Below are 15,252 nucleotides of genomic sequence, written 5' to 3' on the forward strand. Positions count from 1 at the left end.
GCGCAATCTTGAGAAGGTGTGCATTTCAGTAAGGATTTCAATTGACATGCAGTATGAAACTGATAGGAGGTTGCATCACTATGATGCATAACATTGCATGTATTGTATTTTCAAGTGTGTGCATTCATCCTGTTGTCATTTTGTTTTGAAAGCAGAAGAATCATTCAACAGGTTGCTGAGACAAATGTAAACCAGTAAAACATATGAAGAGAAACAAACCTTGAATATAAGTTCAGTTGTTTAAACATTTGACAAACTATGGTGAGGGGGTAAGAAAACACACAAATCCAGCAGCTCCTGTATTTCAATACACCAGAAGCCAATATTATTGGCGAGTCGGGTAGTCCATCATCACAGTTCGAGGGCAGGCATCATTTCAGTAATTTCATCCCGTTGCATTCACATCCGTGCCTTGAATGAGATTCAATGTGATCTTTGCTCTCAAGTATGTTCCCAAGTTTTACACTTTCGTGCTTTGCATGAATGGGAATGGAACCGTGTGTGTTGAATGAGGCTCCTTGTGAGCACTGAACTTTGTCCGGTGGAGTTCCTTTTTGTGTTGCTGTAATTGTGTCATTTCTCGATGAGAAAGATTAGGCAACATTTAGTCACTTCTAGCCATGATGCTCAATTTATTTACAAATGTACACTAGTTACTAGGGACCGTTTACGTTGGAGAACAAGATCTATTGTATGCCTGTGTATTTGGGGAAGTCAAATCTGAAATAATGATGAAATTGCGTGTATCCAAAGTTAAAACTTGTGATTTGTCGCCCTTTGGTGTGTAAAAGATGCAAAAGCTTACAGCACCTGGTATTCCCAGGCGGTCTCCCATCCAAATACTGACCAGGCCCGAGCCTGCTTAGCTTCCGAGATCGGACGAGATTGGGCGTATTCAGGCTAGTATGGCCGTAAGCCAGGGAGGCTGTCCCTGACGCTCTACTTAAAGGGAAGGCAATATCCGTTTCTGCCGTTCATACTTACAGTTGAACTGTCTCTCTACTCTAAAGCCCGGGACACACCAGCGCGCCGCAGACAGTCCCTGCTAACACGCCACGTTGTGGCAACATTGTGGCAAAGTTGTGCGTTAGCTGGGGTGCCACACCAGACCGGAACTATATATTACAAAACGAACACATTGTCTTGATAAAACAGCTGTAATTGAGTGCCTGACACGCCAGTCAAGCGCAATCTTGAGAAGGTGTGCATTTCAGTAAGGATTTCAATTGACATGCAGTATGAAACTGAAAGGAGGTTGCATCACTATGATGCATAACATTGCATGTATTGTATTTTCAAGTGTTTGCATTCATCCTGTTGTCATTTTGTTTTGAAAGCAGAAGAATCATTCAACAGGTTGCTGAGACAAATGTAAACCAGTAAAACATATGAAGAGAAACAAACCTTGAATATAAGTTCAGTTGTTTAAACATTTGACAAACTATGGTGAGGGGGTAAGAAAACACACAAATCCAGCAGCTCCTGTATTTCAATACACCAGAACCCAATATTATTGGCGAGTCGGGTAGTCCATCATCACAGTTCGAGGGCAGGCATCATTTCAGTAATTTCATCCCGTTGCATTCACATCCGTGCCTTGAATGAGATTGAATGTGATCTTTGCTCTCAAGTATGTTCCCAAGTTTTACACTTTCGTGCTTTGCATGAATGGGAATGGAACCGTGTGTGTTGAATGAGGCTCCTTGTGAGCACTGAACTTTGTCCGGTGGAGTTCCTTTTTGTGTTGCTGTAATTGTGTCATTTCTCGATGAGAAAGATTAGGCAACATTTAGTCACTTCTAGCCATGATGCTCAATTTATTTACGAATGTACCCTAGTTACTAGGGACCGTTTACGTTGGAGAACAAGATCTATTGTATGCCTGTGTATTTGGGGAAGTCAAATCTGAAATAATGATGAAATTGCGTGTATCCAAAGTTAAAACTCGTGATTTGTCGCCCTCTGGTGTGTAAAAGATGCAAAAGCTTACAGCACCTGGTATTCCCAGGCGGTCTCCCATCCAAGTACTGACCAGGCCCGAGCCTGCTTAGCTTCCGAGATCGGACGAGATCGGGCGTATTCAGGCTAGTATGGCCGTAAGCCAGGGAGGCTCTCCCTGACGCTCTACTTAAAGGGAAGGCAATATCCGTTTCTGCCGTTCATACTTACAGTTGAACTGTCTCTCTACTCTAAAGCCCGGGACACACCAGCGCGCCGCAGACAGTCCCTGCTAACACGCCACGTTGTGGCAACATTGTGGCAACGTTGTGCGTTAGCTGGGGTGCCACACCAGACCGGAACTATATATTACAAAACGAACACATTGTCTTGATAAAACAGCTGTAATTGAGTGCCTGACACGCGAGTCAAGCGCAATCTTGACAAGGTGTGCATTTCAGTAAGGATTTCAATTGACATGCAGTATGAAACTGAAAGGAGGTTGCATCACTATGATGCATAACATTGCATGTATTGTATTTTCAAGTGTGTGCATTCATCCTGTTGTCATTTTGTTTTGAAAGCAGAAGAATCATTCAACAGGTTGCTGAGACAAATGTAAACCAGTAAAACATATGAAGAGAAACAAACCTTGAATATAAGTTCAGTTGTTTAAACATTTGACAAACTATGGTGAGGGGGTAAGAAAACATACAAATCCAGCAGCTCCTGTATTTCAATACACCAGAACCCAACATGATTGGCGAGTCGGGTAGTCCATCATCACAGTTCGATGGCAGGCATCATTTCAGTAATTTCATCCCGTTGCATTCACATCCGTGCCTTGAATGAGATTGAATGTGATCTTTGCTCTCAAGTATGTTCCCAAGTTTTACACTTTCTTGCTTTGCATGAATGGGAATGGAACCGTGTGTGTTGAATGAGGCTCCTTGTGAGCACTGAACTTTGTCCGGTGGAGTTCCTTTTTGTGTTGCTGTAATTGTGTCATTTCTTGATGAGAAAGATTAGGCAACATTTAGTCACTTCTAGCCATGATGCTCAATTTAGTTACGAATGTACCCTAGTTACTAGGGACCGTTTACGTTGGAGAACAAGATCTATTGTATGCCTGTGTATTTGGGGAAGTCAAATCTGAAATAATGATGAAATTGTGTGTATCCAAAGTTAAAACTCGTGATTTGTCGCCCTCTGGTGTGTAAAAGGTGCAAAAGCTTACAGCACCTGGTATTCCCAGGCGGTCTCCCATCCAAGTGCTGACCAGGCCCGAGCCTGCTTGGCTTCCGAGATCGGACGAGATCGGGCGTATTCAGGCTAGAATGGCCATAAGCCAGGGAGGCTGTTCCTGACGCTCTACTTAAAGGGAAGGCAATATCCGTTTCTGCCGTTCATACTTACAGTTGAACTGTCTCTCTACTCTAAAGCCCGGGACACACCAGCGCGCCGCAGACTGTCCCTGCTAACACGCCACGTTGTGGCAACGTTGTGCGTTAGCTGGGGTGCCACACCAGACCGGAACTATATTTTACAAAACGAACACATTGTCTTGATAAAACAGCTGTAATTGAGTGCCTGTCACGCCAGTCAAGCGCAATCTTGAGAAGGTGTGCATTTCAGTAAGGATTTCAATTGACATGCAGTATGAAACTGAAAGGAGGTTGCATCACTATGATGCATAACATTGCATGTAGTGTATTTTCAAGTGTGTGCATTCATCCTGTTGTCATTTTGTTTTGAAAGCAGATGAATCATTCAACAGGTTGCTGAGACAAATGTAAACCAGTAAAACATATGAAGAGAAACAAACCTTGAATATAAGTTCAGTTGTTTAAACATTTGACAAACTATGGTGAGGGGGTAAGAAAACACACAAATCCAGCAGCTCCTGTATTTCAATACACCAGAACCCAATATTATTGGCGAGTCGGGTAGTCCATCATCACAGTTCGAGGGCAGGCATCATTTCAGTAATTTCATCCCGTTGCATTCACATCCGTGCCTTGAATGAGATTGAATGTGATCTTTGCTCTCAAGTACGTTCCCAAGTTTTACACTTTCGTGCTTTGCATGAATGGGAATGGAACCGTGTGTGTTGAATGAGGCTCCTTGTGAGCACTGAACTTTGTCCGGTGGAGTTCCTTTTTGTGTTGCTGTAATTGTGTCATTTCTTGATGAGAAAGATTAGGCAACATTTAGTCACTTCTAGCCATGATGCTCAATTTATTTACGAATGTACCCTAGTTACTAGGGACCGTTTACGTTGGAGAACAAGATCTATTGTATGCCTGTGTATTTGGGGAAGTCAAATCTGAAATAATGATGAAATTGCGTGTATCCAAAGTTAAAACTCGTGATTTGTCGCCCTCTGGTGTGTAAAAGATGCAAAAGCTTACAGCACCTGGTATTCCCAGGCGGTCTCCCATCCAAGTACTGACCAGGCCCGAGCCCGCTTGGCTTCCGAGATCTGATGAGATCGGGCGTATTCAGGCTAGTATGGCCGTAAGCCAGGGAGGCTGTCCCTGACGCTCTACTTAAAGGGAAGGCAATATCCGTTTCTGCCGTTCATACTTACAGTTGAACTGTCTCTCTACTCTAAAGCCCGGGACACACCAGCGCACCGCAGACAGTCCCTGCTAACATGCCACGTTGTGGCAACGTTGTGCGTTAGCTGGGGTGCCACACCAGACCGGAACTATATTTTACAAAACGAACACATTGTCTTGATAATACAGCTGTAATTGTGTGCCTGACACGCCAGTCAAGCGCAATCTTGAGAAGGTGTGCATTTCAGTAAGGATTTCAATTGACATGCAGTATGAAACTGAAAGGAGGTTGCATCACTATGATGCATAACATTGCATGTATTGTATTTTCAAGTGTGTGCATTCATCCTGTTGTCATTTTGTTTTGAAAGCAGAAGAATCATTCAACAGGTTGCTGAGACAAATGTAAACCAGTAAAACATATGAAGAGAAACAAACCTTGAATATAAGTTCAGTTGTTTAAACATTTGACAAACTATGGTGAGGGGGTAAGAAAACACACAAATCCAGCAGCTCCTGTATTTCAATACACCAGAACCCAATATTATTGGCGAGTCGGGTAGTCCATCATCACAGTTCGAGGGCAGGCATCATTTCAGTAATTTCATCCCGTTGCATTCACATCCGTGCCTTGAATGAGATTGAATGTGATCTTTGCTCTCAAGTATGTTCCCAAGTTTTACACTTTCGTGCTTTGCATGAATGGGAATGGAACCGTGTGTGTTGAATGAGGCTCCTTGTGAGCACTGAACTTTGTCCGGTGGAGTTCCTTTTTGTGTTGCTGTAATTGTGTCATTTCTCGATGAGAAAGATTAGGCAACATTTAGTCACTTCTAGCCATGATGCTCAATTTATTTACGAATGTACCCTAGTTACTAGGGACCGTTTACGTTGGAGAACAAGATCTATTGTATGCCTGTGTATTTGGGGAAGTCAAATCTGAAATAATGATGAAATTGCGTGTATCCAAAGTTAAAACTCGTGATTTGTCGCCCTCTGGCGTGTAAAAGATGCAAAAGCTTACAGCACCTGGTATTCCCAGGCGGTCTCCCATCCAAGTACTGACCAGGCCCGAGCCTGCTTAGCTTCCGAGATCGGACGAGATCGGGCGTATTCAGGCTAGTATGGCCGTAAGCCAGGGAGGCTATCCCTGACGCTCTACTTAAAGGGAAGGCAATATCCGTTTCTGCCGCTCATACTTGCAGTTGAACTGTCTCTCTACTCTAAAGTCCGGGACACACCAGCGCGCCGCAGACAGTCCCTGCTAACACGAAACGTTGTGGCAACGTTGTGCGTTAGCTGGGGTGCCACACCAGACCGGAACTATATATTACAAAACGAACACATTGTCTTGATAAAACAGCTGTAATTGAGTGCCTGACACGCCAGTCAAGCGCAATCTTGAGAAGGTGTGCATTTCAGTAAGGATTTCAATTGACATGCAGTATGAAACTGAAAGGAGGTTGCATCACTATGATGCATAACATTGCATGTATTGTATTTTCAAGTGTGTGCATTCATCCTGTTGTCATTTTGTTTTGAAAGCAGAAGAATCATTCAACAGGTTGCTGAGACAAATGTAAACCAGTAAAACATATGAAGAGAAACAAACCTTGAATATAAGTTCAGTTGTTTAAACATTTGACAAACTATGGTGAGGGGGTAAGAAAACACACACATCCAGCAGCTCCTGTATTTCAATACACCAGAAGCCAATATTATTGGCGAGTCGGGTAGTCCATCATCACAGTTCGAGGGCAGGCATCATTTCAGTTATTTCATCCCGTTGCATTCACATCCGTGCCTTGAATGAGATTGAATGTGATCTTTGCTCTCAAGTATGTTCCCAAGTTTTACACTTTCGTGCTTTGCATGAATGGGAATGGAACCGTGTGTGTTGAATGAGGCTCCTTGTGAGCACTGAACTTTGTCCGGTGGAGTTCCTTTTTGTGTTGCTGTAATTGTGTCATTTCTCGATGAGATAGATTAGGCAACATTTAGTCACTTCTAGCCATGATGCTGAATTTATTTACGAATGTACCCTAGTTTCTAGGGACCGTTTACGTTGGAGAACAAGATCTATTGTATGCCTGTGTATTTGGGGAAGTCAAATCTGAAATAATGATGAAATTGCGTGTATCCAAAGTTAAAACTCGTGATTTGTCGCCCTCTGGTGTGTAAAAGATGAAAAAGCTTACAGCACCTGGTATTCCCAGGCGGTCTCCCATCCAAGTACTAACCAGGCCCGAGCCTGCTTAGCTTCCGAGATCGGACGAGATCGGGCGTATTCAGGCTAGTATGGCCGTAAGCCAGGGAGGCTGTCCTTGACCCTCTACTTAAAGGGAAGGCAATATCCGTTTCTGCCGCTCATACTTGCAGTTGAACTGTCTCTCTACTCTAAAGTCCGGGACACACCAGCACGCTGCAGACAGTCCCTGCTAACACGAAACGTTGTGGCAACGTTGTGCGTTAGCTGGGGTGCCACACCAGACCGGAACTATATTTTACAAAACGAACACATTGTCTTGATAATACAGCTGTAATTGAGTGCCTGACACGCCAGTCAAGCGCAATCTTGAGAAGGTGTGCATTTCAGTAAGGATTTCAATTGACATGCAGTATGAAACTGAAAGGAGGTTGCATCACTATGATGCATAACATTGCATGTATTGTATTTTCAAGTGTGTGCATTCATCCTGTTGTCATTTTGTTTTGAAAGCAGAAGAATCATTCAACAGGTTGCTGAGACAAATGTAAACCAGTAAAACATATGAAGAGAAACAAACCTTGAATATAAGTTCAGTTGTTTAAACATTTGACAAACTATGGTGAGGGGGTAAGAAAACACACAAATCCAGCAGCTCCTGTATTTCAATACACCAGAACCCAATATTATTGGCGAGTCGGGTAGTCCATCATCACAGTTCGAGAGCAGGCATCATTTCAGTAATTTCATCCCGTTGCATTCACATCCGTGCCTTGAATGAGATTGAATATGATCTTTGCTCTCAAGTATGTTCCCAAGTTTTACACTTTCGTGCTTTGCATGAATGGGAATGGAACCGTGTGTGTTGAATGAGGCTCCTTGTGAGCACTGAACTTTGTCCGGTGGAGTTCCTTTTTGTGTTGCTGTAATTGTGTCATTTCTCGATGAGAAAGATTAGGCAACATTTAGTCACTTCTAGCCATGATGCTCAATTTATTTACGAATGTACCCTAGTTACTAGGGACCGTTTACGTTGGAGAACAAGATCTATTGTATGCCTGTGTATTTGGGGAAGTCAAATCTGAAATAATGATGAAATTGCGTGTATCCAAAGTTAAAACTCGTGATTTGTCGCCCTCTGGTGTGTAAAAGATGCAAAATCTTACAGCACCTGGTATTCCCAGGCGGTCTCCCATCCAAGTACTGACCAGGCCCGAGCCTGCTTAGCTTCCGAGATCGGACGAGATCGGGCGTATTCAGGCTAGTATGGCCGTAAGCCAGGGAGGCTGTCCTTGACCCTCTACTTAAAGGGAAGGCAATATCCGTTTCTGCCGCTCATACTTGCAGTTGAACTGTCTCTCTACTCTAAAGTCCGGGACACACCAGCACGCTGCAGACAGTCCCTGCTAACACGAAACGTTGTGGCAACGTTGTGCGTTAGCTGGGGTGCCACACCAGACCGGAACTATATATTACAAAACGAACACATTGTCTTGATAAAACAGCTGTAATTGAGTGCCTGACACGCCAGTCAAGCGCAATCTTGAGAAGGTGTGCATTTCAGTAAGGATTTCAATTGACATGCAGTATGAAACTGAAAGGAGGTTGCATCACTATGATGCATAACATTGCATGTATTGTATTTTCAAGTGTGTGCATTCATCCTGTTGTCATTTTGTTTTGAAAGCAGAAGAATCATTCAACAGGTTGCTGAGACAAATGTAAACCAGTAAAACATATGAAGAGAAACAAACCTTGAATATAAGTTCAGTTGTTTAAACATTTGACAAACTATGGTGAGGGGGTAAGAAAACACACAAATCCAGCAGCTCCTGTATTTCAATACACCAGAACCCAATATTATTGGCGAGTCGGGTAGTCCATCATCACAGTTCGAGGGCAGGCATCATTTCAGTAATTTCATCCCGTTGCATTCACATCCGTGCCTTGAATGAGATTGAATGTGATCTTTGCTCTCAAGTATGTTCCCAAGTTTTACACTTTCGTGCTTTGCATGAATGGGAATGGAACCGTGTGTGTTGAATGAGGCTCCTTGTGAGCAGTGAACTTTGTCCGGTGGAGTTCCTTTTTGTGTTGCTGTAATTGTGTCATTTCTCGATGAGAAAGATTAGGCAACATTTAGTCACTTCTAGCCATGATGCTCAATTTATTTACGAATGTACCCTAGTTACTAGGGACCGTTTACGTTGGAGAACAAGATCTATTGTATGCCTGTGTATTTGGGGAAGTCAAATCTGAAATAATGATGAAATTGCGTGTATCCAAAGTTAAAAATCGTGATTTGTCGCCCTCTGGTGTGTAAAAGATGCAAAAGCTTGCAGCACCTGGTATTCCCAGGCGGTCTCCCATCCAAGTACTGACCAGGCCCGAGCCTGCTTAGCTTCCGAGATCGGACGAGATCGGGCGTATTCAGGCTAGTAGGCCGTAAGCCAGGGAGGCTGTCCCTGACGCTCTACTTAAAGGGAAGGCAATATCCGTTTCTGCCGTTCATACTTACAGTTGAACTGTCTCTCTACTCTAAAGCCCGGGACACACCAGCGCGCCGCAGACAGTCCCTGCTAACACGCCACGTTGTGGCAACATTGTGGCAACGTTGTGCGTTAGCTGGGGTGCCACACCAGACCGGAACTATATATTACAAAACGAACACATTGTCTTGATAAAACAGCTGTAATTGAGTGCCTGACACGCCAGTCAAGCGCAATCTTGAGAAGGTGTGCATTTCAGTAAGGATTTCAATTGACATGCAGTATGAAACTGAAAGGAGGTTGCATCACTATGATGCATAACATTGCATGTATTGTATTTTCAAGTGTGTGCATTCATCCTGTTGTCATTTTGTTTTGAAAGCAGAAGAATCATTCAACAGGTTGCTGAGACAAATGTAAACCAGTAAAACATATGAAGAGAAACAAACCTTGAATATAAGTTCAGTTGTTTAAACATTTGACAAACTATGGTGAGGGGGTAAGAAAACACACAAATCCAGCAGCTCCTGTATTTCAATACACCAGAACCCAATATTATTGGCGAGTCGGGTAGTCCATCATCACAGTTCGAGGGCAGGCATCATTTCAGTAATTTCATCCCGTTGCATTCACATCCGTGCCTTGAATGAGATTGAATGTGATCTTTGCTCTCAAGTATGTTCCCAAGTTTTACACTTTCGTGCTTTGCATGAATGGGAATGGAACCGTGTGTGTTGAATGAGGCTCCTTGTGAGCACTGAACTTTGTCCGGTGGAGTTCCTTTTTGTGTTGCTGTAATTGTGTCATTTCTCGATGAGAAAGATTAGGCAACATTTAGTCACTTCTAGCCATGATGCTCAATTTATTTACGAATGTACCCTAGTTACTAGGGACCGTTTACGTTGGAGAACAAGATCTATTGTATGCCTGTGTATTTGGGGAAGTAAAATCTGAAATAATGATGAAATTGCGTGTATCCAAAGTTAAAACTCGTGATTTGTCGCGCTCTGGTGTGTAAAAGATGCAAAAGCTTACAGCACCTGGTATTCCCAGGCGGTCTCCCATCCAAGTACTGACCAGGCCCGAGCCTGCTTGGCTTCCGAGATCGGACGAGATCGGGCGTATTCAGGCTAGTATGGCCGTAAGCCAGGGAGGCTGTCCCTGACGCTCTACTTAAAGGGAAGGCAATATCCGTTTCTGCCGTTCATACTTACAGTTGAACTGTCTCTCTACTCTAAAGCCCGGGACACACCAGCGTGCCGCAGACAGTCCCTGCTAACACGCCACGTTGTGGCAACATTGTGGCAACGTTGTGCGTTAGCTGGGGTGCCACACCAGACCGGAACTATATTTTACAAAACGAACACATTGTCTTGATAAAACAGCTGTAATTGAGTGCCTGACACGCCAGTCAAGCGCAATCTTGAGAAGGTGTGCATTTCAGTAAGGATTTCAATTGACATGCAGTATGAAACTGAAAGGAGGTTGCATCACTATGATGCATAACATTGCATGTATTATATTTTCAAGTGTGTGCATTCATCCTGTTGTCATTTTGTTTTGAAAGCAGAAGAATCATTCAACAGGTTGCTGAGACAAATGTAAACCAGTAAAACATATGAAGAGAAACAAACCTTGAATATAAGTTCAGTTGTTTAAACATTTGACAAACTATGGTGAGGGGGTAAGAAAACACACAAATCCAGCAGCTCCTGTATTTCAATACACCAGAAGCCAATATTATTGGCGAGTCGGGTAGTCCATCATCACAGTTCGACGGCAGGCATCATTTCAGTAATTTCATCCCGTTGCATTCACATCCGTGCCTTGATTGAGATTGAATGTGATCTTTGCTCTCAAGTATGTTCCCAAGTTTTACACTTTCGTGCTTTGCATGAATGGGAATGGAACCGTGTGTGTTGAATGAGGCTCCTTGTGAGCACTGAACTTTGTCCGGTGGAGTTCCTTTTTGTGTTGCTGTAATTGTGTCATTTCTCGATGAGACAGATTAGGCAACATTTAGTCACTTCTAGCCATGATGCTCAATTTATTTACGAATGTACCCTAGTTACTAGGGACCGTTTACGTTGGAGAACAAGATCTATTGTATGCCTGTGTATTTGGGGAAGTCAAATCTGAAATAATGATGAAATTGCGTGTATCCAAAGTTAAAACTCGTGATTTGTCGCCCTCTGGTGTGTAAAAGATGCAAAAGCTTACAGCACCTGGTATTCCCAGGCGGTCTCCCATCCAAGTACTAACCAGGCCCGAGCCTGCTTAGCTTCCGAGATCGGATGAGATCGGGCGTATTCAGGCTAGTATGGCCGTAAGCCAGGGAGGCTGTCCTTGACCCTCTACTTAAAGGGAAGGCAATATCCGTTTCTGCCGCTCATACTTGCAGTTGAACTGTCTCTCTACTCTAAAGTCCTGGACACACCAGCACGCTGCAGACAGTCCCTGCTAACACGAAACGTTGTGGCAACGTTGTGCGTTAGCTGGGGTGCCACACCAGACCGGAACTATATTTTACAAAACGAACACATTGTCTTGATAATACAGCTGTAATTGAGTGCCTGACACGCCAGTCAAGCGCAATCTTGAGAAGGTGTGCATTTCAGTAAGGATTTCAATTGACATGCAGTATGAAACTGAAAGGAGGTTGCATCACTATGATGCATAACATTGCATGTATTGTATTTTCAAGTGTGTGCATTCATCCTGTTGTCATTTTGTTTTGAAAGCAGAAGAATCATTCAACAGGTTGCTGAGACAAATGTAAACCAGTAAAACATATGAAGAGAAACAAACCTTGAATATAAGTTCAGTTGTTTAAACATTTGACAAACTATGGTGAGGGGGTAAGAAAACACACAAATCCAGCAGCTCCTGTATTTCAATACACCAGAACCCAATATTATTGGCGAGTCGGGTAGTCCATCATCACAGTTCGAGGGCAGGCATCATTTCAGTAATTTCATCCCGTTGCATTCACATCCGTGCCTTGAATGAGATTGAATGTGATCTTTGCTCTCAAGTATGTTCCCAAGTTTTACACTTTCGTGCTTTGCATGAATGGGAATGGAACCGTGTGTGGTGAATGAGGCTCCTTGTGAGCACTGAACTTTGTCCGGTGGAGTTCCTTTTTGTGTTGCTGTAATTGTGTCATTTCTCGATGAGAAAGATTAGGCAACATTTAGTCACTTCTAGCCATGATGCTCAATTTATTTACGAATGTACCCTAGTTACTAGGGACCGTTTATGTTGGAGAACAAGATCTATTGTATGCCTGTGTATTTGGGGAAGTCAAATCTGAAATAATGATGAAATTGCGTGTATCCAAAGTTAAAACTCGTGATTTGTCGCGCTCTGGTGTGTAAAAGATGCAAAAGCTTACAGCACCTGGTATTCCCCAGGCGGTCTCCCATCCAAGTACTGACCAGGCCCGAGCCTGCTTAGCTTCCGAGATCGGACGAGATCGGGCGTATTCAGGCTAGTATGGCCGTAAGCCAGGGAGGCTGTCCCTGACGCTCTACTTAAAGGGATGGCAATATCCGTTTCTGCCGTTCATACTTACAGTTGAACTGTCTCTCTACTCTAAAGCCCGGGACACACCAGCGCGCCGCAGACAGTCCCTGCTAATATGCCACGTTGTGGCAACGTTGTGCGTTAGCTGGGGTGCCACACCAGACCGGAACTATATTTTACAAAACGAACACATTGTCTTGATAAAACAGCTGTAATTGAGTGCCTGACACGCCAGTCAAGCGCAATCTTGAGAAGGTGTGCATTTCAGTAAGGATATCAATTGACATGCAGTATGAAACTGAAAGGAGGTTGCATCACTATGATGCATAACATTGCATGTATTGTATTTTCAAGTGTGTGCATTCATCCTGTTGTCATTTTGTTTTGAAAGCAGAAGAATCATTCAACAGATTGCTGAGACAAATGTAAACCAGTAAAACATATGAAGAGAAATAAACCTTGAATATAAGTTCAGTTGTTTAAACATTTGACAAACTATGGTGAGGGGGTAAGAAAACACACAAATCCAGCAGCTCCTGTATTTCAATACACCAGAACCCAATATTATTGGCGAGTCGGGTAGTCCATCATCACAGTTCGAGGGCAGGCATCATTTCAGTAATTTCATCCCGTTGCATTCACATCCGTGCCTTGAATGAGATTGAATGTGATCTTTGCTCTCAAGTATGTTCCCAAGTTTTACACTTTCGTGCTTTGCATGAATGGGAATGGAACCGTGTGTGTTGAATGAGGCTCCTTGTGAGCACTGAACTCTGTCCGGTGGAGTTCCTTTTTGTGTTGCTGTAATTGTGTCATTTCTCGATGAGAAAGATTAGGCAACATTTAGTCACTTCTAGCCATGATGCTCAATTTATTTACGAATGTACCCTAGTTACTAGGGACCGTTTACGTTGGAGAACAAGATCTATTGTATGCCTGTGTATTTGGGGAAGTCAAATCTGAAATAATGATGAAATTGCGTGTATCCAAAGTTAAAACTCGTGATTTGTCACCCTCTGGTGTGTAAAAGATGCAAAAGCTTACAGCACCTGGTTTTCCCAGGTGGTCTCCCATCCAAGTACTGACCAGGCCCGAGCCTGCTTAGCTTCCGAGATCGGACGAGATCGGGCGTATTCAGGCTAGTATGGCCCTAAGCCAGGGAGGCTGTCCCTGACGCTCTACTTAAAGAGAAGGCAATATCCGTTTCTGCCGCTCATACTTGCAGTTGAACTGTCTCTCTACTCTAAAGTCCGGGACACACCAGCGCGCCGCAGACAGTCCCTGCTAACACGAAACGTTGTGGCAACGTTGTGCGTTAGCTGGGGTGCCACACCAGACCGGAACTATATATTACAAAACGAACACATTGTCTTGATAAAACAGCTGTAATTGAGTGCCTGACACGCCAGTCAAGCGCAATCTTGAGAAGGTGTGCATTTCAGTAAGGATTTCAATTGACATGCAGTATGAAACTGAAAGGAGGTTGCATCACTATGATGCATAACATTGCATGTATTGTATTTTCAAGTGTGTGCATTCATCCTGTTGTCATTTTGTTTTGAAAGCAGAAGAATCATTCAACAGGTTGCTGAGACAAATGTAAACCAGTAAAACATATGAAGAGAAACAAACCTTGAATATAAGTTCAGTTGTTTAAACATTTGACAAACTATGGTGAGGGGGTAAGAAAACACACAAATCCAGCAGCTCCTGTATTTCAATACACCAGAACCCAATATTATTGGCGAGTCGGGTAGTCCATCATCACAGTTCGAGGGCAGGCATCATTTCAGTAATTTCATCCCGTTGCATTCACATCCGTGCCTTGAATGAGATTGAATGTGATCTTTGCTCTCAAGTATGTTCCCAAGTTTTACACTTTCGTGCTTTGCATGAATGGGAATGGAACCGTGTGTGTTGAATGAGGCTCCTTGTGAGCACTGAACTTTGTCCGGTGGAGTTCCTTTTTGTGTTGCTGTAATTGTGTAATTTCTCGATGAGAAAGATTAGGCAACATTTAGTCACTTCTAGCCATGATGCTCAATTTATTTACGAATGTACCCTAGTTACTAGGGACCGTTTACGTTGGAGAACAAGATCTATTGTATGCCTGTGTATTTGGGGAAGTCAAATCTGAAATAATGATGAAATTGCGAGTATCCAAAGTTAAAACTCGTGATTTGTCGCCCTCTGGTGTGTAAAAGATGCAAAAGCTTACAGCACCTGGTATTCCCAGGCGGTCTCCCATCCAAGTACTGACCAGGCCCGAGCCTGCTTAGCTTCCGAGATCGGACGAGATCGGGCGTATTCAGGCTAGTATGGCCGTAAGCCAGGGAGGCTGTCCCTGACGCTCTACTTAAAGGGAAGGCAATATCCGTTTCTGCCGCTCATACTTGCAGTTGAACTGTCTCTCTACTCTAAAGTCCGGGACACACCAGCGCGCCGCAGACAGTCCCTGCTAACACGAAACGTTGTGGCAACGTTGTGCGTTAGCTGGGGTGCCACACCAGACCGGAACTATATATTACAAAAC

At 43.5% G+C, this 15,252-nt stretch overlaps 13 non-coding genes across 13 annotated transcripts; all 13 read right to left on the reverse strand.

Annotated features, from left to right (window-relative positions):
* Positions 1-798: 798 nt before the first annotated feature.
* On the reverse strand, positions 799-917 carry LOC136736725 (5S ribosomal RNA). Its single transcript, XR_010811781.1, has one exon. It is a non-coding gene; the product is annotated as a 5S ribosomal RNA (ribosomal RNA).
* A 1,066-nt stretch (positions 918-1,983) lies between these two features.
* On the reverse strand, positions 1,984-2,102 carry LOC136737075 (5S ribosomal RNA). Its single transcript, XR_010812048.1, has one exon. It is a non-coding gene; the product is annotated as a 5S ribosomal RNA (ribosomal RNA).
* Positions 2,103-3,168: 1,066 nt separating this feature from the next.
* Positions 3,169-3,287, reverse strand: LOC136736805 (5S ribosomal RNA). Its single transcript, XR_010811855.1, has one exon. It is a non-coding gene; the product is annotated as a 5S ribosomal RNA (ribosomal RNA).
* A 1,055-nt stretch (positions 3,288-4,342) lies between these two features.
* Positions 4,343-4,461, reverse strand: LOC136737240 (5S ribosomal RNA). The gene has a single exon (XR_010812206.1). It is a non-coding gene; the product is annotated as a 5S ribosomal RNA (ribosomal RNA).
* Positions 4,462-5,516: 1,055 nt separating this feature from the next.
* LOC136737076 (5S ribosomal RNA) lies at positions 5,517-5,635 on the reverse strand. The gene has a single exon (XR_010812049.1). It is a non-coding gene; the product is annotated as a 5S ribosomal RNA (ribosomal RNA).
* Positions 5,636-6,690: 1,055 nt separating this feature from the next.
* Positions 6,691-6,809, reverse strand: LOC136736688 (5S ribosomal RNA). Its single transcript, XR_010811746.1, has one exon. It is a non-coding gene; the product is annotated as a 5S ribosomal RNA (ribosomal RNA).
* A 1,055-nt stretch (positions 6,810-7,864) lies between these two features.
* Positions 7,865-7,983, reverse strand: LOC136737298 (5S ribosomal RNA). Its single transcript, XR_010812263.1, has one exon. It is a non-coding gene; the product is annotated as a 5S ribosomal RNA (ribosomal RNA).
* A 1,055-nt stretch (positions 7,984-9,038) lies between these two features.
* Positions 9,039-9,156, reverse strand: LOC136736810 (5S ribosomal RNA). The gene has a single exon (XR_010811860.1). It is a non-coding gene; the product is annotated as a 5S ribosomal RNA (ribosomal RNA).
* A 1,066-nt stretch (positions 9,157-10,222) lies between these two features.
* Positions 10,223-10,341, reverse strand: LOC136737199 (5S ribosomal RNA). Its single transcript, XR_010812165.1, has one exon. It is a non-coding gene; the product is annotated as a 5S ribosomal RNA (ribosomal RNA).
* A 1,066-nt stretch (positions 10,342-11,407) lies between these two features.
* LOC136736629 (5S ribosomal RNA) lies at positions 11,408-11,526 on the reverse strand. Its single transcript, XR_010811690.1, has one exon. It is a non-coding gene; the product is annotated as a 5S ribosomal RNA (ribosomal RNA).
* A 1,055-nt stretch (positions 11,527-12,581) lies between these two features.
* LOC136736651 (5S ribosomal RNA) lies at positions 12,582-12,701 on the reverse strand. The gene has a single exon (XR_010811711.1). It is a non-coding gene; the product is annotated as a 5S ribosomal RNA (ribosomal RNA).
* A 1,055-nt stretch (positions 12,702-13,756) lies between these two features.
* Positions 13,757-13,875, reverse strand: LOC136737292 (5S ribosomal RNA). Its single transcript, XR_010812257.1, has one exon. It is a non-coding gene; the product is annotated as a 5S ribosomal RNA (ribosomal RNA).
* A 1,055-nt stretch (positions 13,876-14,930) lies between these two features.
* On the reverse strand, positions 14,931-15,049 carry LOC136737078 (5S ribosomal RNA). The gene has a single exon (XR_010812051.1). It is a non-coding gene; the product is annotated as a 5S ribosomal RNA (ribosomal RNA).
* Positions 15,050-15,252: the final 203 nt, after the last annotated feature.

The sequence above is a fragment of the Amia ocellicauda genome, unplaced genomic scaffold (assembly GCF_036373705.1).
Source record: "Amia ocellicauda isolate fAmiCal2 unplaced genomic scaffold, fAmiCal2.hap1 HAP1_SCAFFOLD_47, whole genome shotgun sequence".
Lineage (NCBI taxonomy): Eukaryota > Metazoa > Chordata > Actinopteri > Amiiformes > Amiidae > Amia > Amia ocellicauda.